Genomic DNA, 7,673 nt, shown 5'->3' with positions numbered 1-7,673 from the left:
GATGAGGATAATAAAGAAATACTTTTTGTCACACATCCAGTAACATACATAGAAATGACAATGGACTTCATGGATACATATTGTCATGTTCAAATTGCTTGTTTCTGCTAAATGTACAAGAGTCTTTTCTTTCAGTCTGTTCTTACCTCCTCTCACTTTCACAAAGTTCATGGAGGCGACAATGCTCTGCCAAGGGTTGAGGAGTGATATTTGTGTTCTCTCGCTTATTCAGAGAATCTGGCAAGGGCTTGCAGACATTTTCTACTGGCACAACTAGCAGTTTTGGGAGTAGTAAATTGGTGTGCTGAGTCAGAGGGTGTCCTTTTTAGGGATGTAATTGATTCAAACATGTTGACAGCTTGCCTCTCAGACACACATATTAAAACCACCTTGTTTAGCCAGGCCTCAGGGTGCAACTTTAGTTTACTGGCACCTTTAGGAATTGGGATTAAGTGTCCTGGCACAAAGTTGTCATGACAGCTGGGGAATCATGTGCAATGGGCAACTAGCATACGGTACCTGGCGTATGCTTTATATGACACATAAATTGCCTAAAAGTTCTGTCTGTATTCCTGGCACTCAGGCCTTTTGCTACTTTATGCTACAACTTATGCATTGCTGGTGGAAATGGCCTCGGGTCTGTACACAAAAATTAATCTTTACATGTAACATCTGAACATGTTACACCTAAAAAATAACATTTCGTACCTGGGTTACATGTAGATGACCAAATTTGAACACAAATAATCACATCATGATCTGGTTCTTATACAACATAAAATGTATTTGAAATAAAAAACCTTGAATGAGTATAATTTTGCTGGGGAAAAAAGGTTATACACCAGAATCAGAAGATGATATTTATAGAGATTTGCTAAAAGCACAATGATGAAAAGAGGATTTTTTTTTTTTTTTTGCTTTTCTGAGGTGAGAGACTTTTTATTACGTAACAAGTTACAAAAATAACATTAGAATAATGAAACTAGCATGTAGCCTGACAACATCTCATCCGACCGCAGATACTGAATCAGGGCAACTCTCTTTGCTGCGTCTAACAGAAGTAAATAAAAAGAAAGATAAATGTCATGTATCAGAAAAACTGCATTTGTTGTTTCATTGCACACTCCACAACCCACCAGTTGAGAAACTGGTTTATTGGGTATCAGTAAAATGACATAAGAATCACCCTGTAAAAGATGTTCTTAAGAACTACTGGGAATATGAATATTCACAAGTAGCCAGTTTTGGATGGGATGTTAATAATGAGGCACAAAGAATGGGAATTTTTAAATATGAAATTTATCCAACAGTGGCAATATCAGCTATACCGCATGGTTATTCCCAAAGTCATTGGTTGATCTACCCCACATGGAAAAAACCTATATAAACATATGTTTCAATATAGGTTTTTAATATATGTGACATATATAAAATTGTCCGTTTTCCTATATTATATGTACATATATGTACACATATATATACACATATATATGTGCATACATATACCTATATAGGTACATATATGCACATATATATGCACCTATGTGTTCACCTATAATAGTAAAATTAAAATCCATAGCTGCTAGGCAACATAAATAAAAGTCCAAAATGTAGAAATGTACATTATTTATTTACTCAAGATCAATCAAATAGTACAAAACAAAAAATATAGTACAAGAACAAAAATAAGACAAAAAACCTGCTAGGCAACATAAATAAAAGTCCAAAATATAGAAACTAACATTTTTGTAAGTCCTTCATGATTTCAAAAACAATATAGAAACTGGAACTAAAACCATAAGAAAGGGAGCAAGAGAGAATATTGACTCCGAAATTCTACTCACAGATTGAGTTGTACACTCAATTTACAGTGACAGGAAGTCCGTCTGCATCCTTCAATTTCAAAACAACACACTTCAAAAAGGTCAGTGTCTTTTTCAGTCCTTTAGGATACTGGATTGGATTCAATTCCAAATGCAAAATATACACATAGGAGGAGGTCCAGTGCCATCAAGATGTCCTCACTCTACTCTGTGATTAACTGGCCATCCAACGTGAACAAAATGTGGTCATACTGCATGAGATGATCCTCCCGCAGGCTTTAGGCACTATCTTAGGTGTTGGGATGACAGGAGGGCTGGTCTGAGCATGGCCCTGGAGAAGAGGGGATAATAGCATTAACCATCTTCACATATTTATTTGAAAGGCAAACCTTATAAGCTAAATTAATTTCAACTACTGTCATATACAACTGCTCAAATACTTTTGGCCATTAACTGAAAATGAATGTAATTTTCTCTTCACATTGAGAGAATAATTTGTGTATTATCATTTGTATAGCAAAATGTGCAATAAGTGTCGTGCTTTGATTAGATTGTGCTTCACACACTGTAGTCAACTGTTCATGGCTCACCTCAATGTCAAACAGCAACCCCAGGTCCACCTTGAACAGTGCAGGCAAGAGGAGAATAGCTGCTTCCAACTGTAGGCCTTTAAACAAAATAACATCATTAGGTTAACATAACATGGGGGATGCTTTTACCAAATACTTTTTTGTTTTGTTTTTTAAACATTCATTACTGTGTGTAAAGCCCAAAGTATACTTCGTATTTTATGCGTATGCTTTTTCTGAACTCAAAACAAATTAAGATCTTTTTGATGAAGTCTGAGAGGTTTCTGTCCCTCCAATGATGAGGGTGAGTAATTAATGACAGAATTTTCATTTTTGGGTAAACTAATCCTTTAAAGGTGATTACCCTTGCACAAATCAAAGCAATTCTCAAACAACACAACTGGATATTCATACAACTACACATTTGTACGAGACATACACTAGAGCTGCAGTATTCTGGATGAAATGAGAATCATGATTTTTTGGTTGCAAATAAAGATCGCAATTCTCCCACGATTCTAAATAGACAACTAAAAATAACATTTAATTTACTAGTTCTAGCAAAATATTAATTGCTGGACTCTAATTGCTGGAAAATTTTTAATTTGAATGAATTATTTTTAAAAAATGGTTTTGAATATATTAATAGCTCATTAATAAATACTTGTTTCACTACTGGATGAATCAGGGTTTAACCTTAACAAATCTATTGAATGAATGATTCAATGACAACGTCACTGGTTGCCACCTAGTGGCTTAACAAGGTAATTTATATACAACAGTTATTTGAAGCACCAAGTTAGTTTCGATTTGCTCTATTTTGATCGCTATCTAATGTCCAGTGATTATATCCTAACTGTAAACTTTTATCTTATTACTTCTGTGATCATTTTAATATTTGTAAAAGAAATCAAATAACCAAATCCTTGAATAACTACAGTGTGGTTCAAAACTGCTGTCTCTGGATCAGTGGCAGCATGAACACCGAATGTTCTGGTAGGATTTTTGTCAAAGGTTTAATAGACGCAGGCGAATTGTTGTCATTAATAAAGTAGGATGGGTGTTTGAATCGAGATTGCGATCTTTTTACGATAAATTGTGCAGCTCTAACATACACATACAAAGTAAATCAAAGGGGTTTCGGACAAGCCAGGTTGATGATGTATATCATACCTAGAAGCAGGGCACAAGCTGATGTAATTGAAGTAAGTTGATTCAAAACTTTAACTCCCTCAATGTCAGCAGATGGTTCATGGAGTTCTCCCCCTCCTTCCAAATAATGAACATCGCCATGGTGAGCTGCTCCTCAATCATCTGTCGGGTTATCCTAAAATAGTGAACATAAAAAAAAAACAAATTTGGTCACCTTTTGCTAGCATAACTACAAAATACACAAATTTAGACTTATTTTTCTGAAAATAAACCAAAATAGAATATTCTTACGTTCAACTCAGAAAGTACTCCTTGATGAGGTCTTCAGGACTTTCTCTCAGGAAAAGGATAAGGGCCTTCAGGACACACTTCTCAGGTGAATGTTTTCAGTCTGTGATAAAGCAATTGTGATTATTTTTCTTATTTAAAAAAAAAAAAAAAAAAAAGCACAATAATCTGTAATAGGGAATCAATTTTTTGCAGATATGCAATAGCAAAGGACAAGAAAATATAAAAATAATTCGTATTAATGACTGGCCAAATTTGCAATTAATATATTTATGGACAATACCAGCAACACTTGTGGCGTTGAGGGATCCAAAAAAGGAACTAAAAAAAAAAAAAAAAATTCTTTATTTTTCCAATGCGTTTCAGCACACAGGCCTTCGTCAGTGCTAAAATACTACAGATTTGCAATTAAAGGGATACTCCACCGTTTTTTCATATTAAACTATGTTATTCCCTTAACTAAGACGAGTTGATACATACCTCTCTCGTCTCAGTGCGTGCACTAAATCGCTCTGTCTTGCGGCGAAACTTTGTTAGCACTTAGCTTAGCCCAGTTCATTCAATAGGGGCCAAGCAGAGAAGCTACCAAACACCTCCACGTTTTCCCTATTTAAATACAGTTACTCGAGTAGTGTAACTCGACCTAGGACGGTGACACAAAACAAAACGTTGCGCTTTTCTAAGCGTGTAAAATGGATAACTATATTGTATGGCGGAATACCATAGCAAGTGCTCGGGAGCACTTTGACTTGGCGCAGTAATATCTTCACTCGTGAAAAGTCCTCTCACCGGCCCCCGCTCCCTCTCCTCCTCTCTCTCATTTCCGTCAATAGAACTAACGCTCCGGTCTGTTCTGGTTTGTATCTTTTTTTTCCCTCTCACGGTCCATAAGAGCTAATTCTTCCTCCGTGTACTCGGGTTCAAACAGATATGGCTCTGGGTCTGCTACAAACAAGACATAATCATCTACAAAGTCCGCCATTGCAAATGATCTCTTGCACTTTGCTAATAGCACAGGTGGTAAAAGTCACGTTGGTTCTATTGACGGAAATGAGAGGGTGAGGGTGAGGATGGCGCAGTAATATCTTCACGAGTGAAGATATTACTGCGGAAAGTCAAAGTGCTCCCGAGCACTTGCTATGGTATTCCGCCATACAATATAGTTATCCATTTTACACGCTTAGAAAAGCGCAACGTTTTGTTTTGTGTCACCGTCCTAGGTCGAGTTACACTACTCGAGTAACTGTATTTAAATAGGGAAAACGTGGAGGTGTTTGGTAGCTTCTTTGCTTGGCCCCTATTGAATGAACTGGGCTAAGCTAAGTGCTAACAAAGTTTCGCCGCAAGACAGAGCAATTTAGTGCACGCACTGAGACGAGAGAGGTATGTATCAACTCGTCTTAGTTAAGGGAATAACATAGTTTAATATGAAAAAACGGTGGACTATCCCTTTAAGAAATGCATCTGAATCAGTCATTGGTTTCATTTAAAATTATGAATTTATAATACATAATTATAAGTCTGAAAATAAAACATGCATCAATTAATAAATTAGCTTTATACCCCAATATATTTAATCATTCTTGATTAAAGGGATATTTCACCGAAAAATGAAAGCTAGCTGTTAATTTACTTACCATCAGGCCATCCAAGTTGACTTTTTTTTATTTCTTCAGTAGAACAGTAAATATTTTTAGCTGGAACTGTGATCTTCTGTGATTAATGTAATGTCAATGGTTACTGTCACTGTGAGAATAAAAAAAATAAATACAAAATTAATACAAAACAACAAGAAAAAAAAGTCACATGCATTTGAGATGGCATAAGAGGGAGTTGATGAATGTTTTGGAATGGATAATTCTTAGTCTAAAGTTTGTTAATGAGGATAACATTCAAGTCAATAGACAGCATTAGATGGATTTTATTCAAACATGTCCAACATTGGTAATTCATATTATCTATTAACAATTATAGCCGTTTTTTATAGAAATTACTTACCATGTAAAGTTATTGCAAAGTGTCCTTAGTCGTCAAACATTGAAGAGTTTTAGATCCTAAAAGGGGGAGGGGAATAAGTGTTTATAAATGAAAAAACTTGTTTGCTGCAGTGCAAGTAATTAATTAGTTGTGTAAATACGCAACCATTTCATTCTACTAAAAAAAACAGAATAAAAAAACACCTCGCGCTAGTCAAATGAAATAAGCCTTAAGTATGTCTTTACTCACAGACTTTCTTCGTCATTTTGGTCGAACAAATAGATCAATAAATCAGAGCTAACGTGAAAGAGACAAATAAAAGAACTGACAAACATTAATTTAAAAACCTAAACTCAATAATTGTAATGCGAGGACCCCCTCAGCCTCGACTCGAGCGTCTTTCCCGCTCCCCACGGGAAATTAATGGCGGCCGAGCAGAAAACTCGAGAAAGGCTCGTGAGTCATGACGTCAGAAAAAAAAACGTCTGTCACGGGGTCCTTTTGAAAAGGTTCTCTAACTCTCTTATTCTCTTAGTTTAGGTGGGGAAAGGATTAAAAACAACATTAAATTACAGTGTATTGTCTAAACATAACCTGGTTCTCAACCTTTTTGTCACCAAGCCCTCTGTAAAAGTGAATATGGGTGTAAGTTGGATTGCTATAACTATTTGAGTCTAATTACTTCTTCTTTCTGCGAATTGCTCTCAATATTGTACACTCAACTACTCAAATATCTCACTTTCAGCCAAAGGATAATTATCCTTAGAGAACCTTTAAAGAACTATACAGAGGCTTAACGGGTTCTTTTTATGGCAGTGGTGCTATATAATTCAGATTTTTAAATCTCCATATCCGCTTACATATATTTATATATAATCTATTTTTAATCTCTATAATAAAAATGTATAATTCAGATTTTGATCTCCATATCCATTTACATATATTATATATATCTTCCAAGGGGTTTTTTCCCTCCTAGGACTTTTTTCCCAGTGTTAGCACGCTGGGTTTTTCTCCTAGGGGGTTTTTTCCACCCCTGGGAGTCAGCCAACATTGGCTTAATGTAGCACCATCTTGTATATGTTACATATTACCACGCTTGCTTGTACAGCTTATTTTTGTCACAGACACGTCAGGTTCCACCTCACTGCAGTACCCACGCACTCAATCACCAGCCTTCTAATCACCGCCACCTGCACGTCATTTACTCTGCAATCACCAGCACTATAAAGCCACCACACTCACACACACTCACTGTCCGGTCTCGTTCGCACTACGACATATGTATGCTTACCTTAAGGACTCCCAAACGACTTACCTACCTGCTCCAGCGATCTCCTTCATCTCCTTCGTCTCCTGGTCTCCCCGTGTGCAAACCTACCTGTGTGTGTGAGTGTCTCCATCGTCTCCCTCCATTGCATCTCTCATCCAGCATCTGCAAGTTTAAAAGGACAGTATTATATCCCATTCATCTCTCATCACGCTATATCTGCTTGCTATCACTCTGTGCTCTACAACTTGTGAATAAATACTTAACTGGATTGCTTCTACTTCAGTCTCCGTGTCTCTGTTGTAACAGAAGACCGGACCATAACAACTTCACAGTATGAGCACCAACGACCCGTTTCAAGAGCTCGTGGACACGCTGCGCCGAGCACTCACACCACAGCTATCGTCATCTTCCTCCAGCAACGCTTCCACTCCAGCACCAGCCAGCACCGCTTCCTCACCAGCATTCACCGCCAGTCCCATGGCCAAACCGGCGCCCTACTCTGGATCGGCGGAGGAATGCAGCGGATTCCTTCTCCAATGCGAACTGGTCCTGGAGATGCAGCCGCAATTCTACACCACCGACGCGGCTAAA

General features: G+C 37.2%; 1 long non-coding RNA gene across 2 annotated transcripts; it reads right to left on the bottom strand.

Annotated features, from left to right (window-relative positions):
* Window positions 1-1,482: 1,482 nt before the first annotated feature.
* Window positions 1,483-6,401, bottom strand: LOC125265627. 2 transcript variants are annotated; one of them, XR_007184304.1, is made up of 7 exons: window positions 6,059-6,401; window positions 5,831-5,886; window positions 5,470-5,578; window positions 3,836-3,935; window positions 3,566-3,719; window positions 2,414-2,490; window positions 1,483-2,154 (listed from the first exon to the last, which is right to left on the bottom strand). It is a non-coding gene; the product is annotated as an uncharacterized LOC125265627 (long non-coding RNA). The 2 variants fall into 2 exon arrangements; XR_007184303.1 differs by having other exon boundaries at window positions 5,831-6,401.
* Window positions 6,402-7,673: the final 1,272 nt, after the last annotated feature.

Source organism: Megalobrama amblycephala, linkage group LG1 (genome assembly GCF_018812025.1).
Source record: "Megalobrama amblycephala isolate DHTTF-2021 linkage group LG1, ASM1881202v1, whole genome shotgun sequence".
NCBI classification, from domain to species: domain Eukaryota; kingdom Metazoa; phylum Chordata; class Actinopteri; order Cypriniformes; family Xenocyprididae; genus Megalobrama; species Megalobrama amblycephala.
This window is presented reverse-complemented; position numbering and strand designations above follow the sequence as displayed.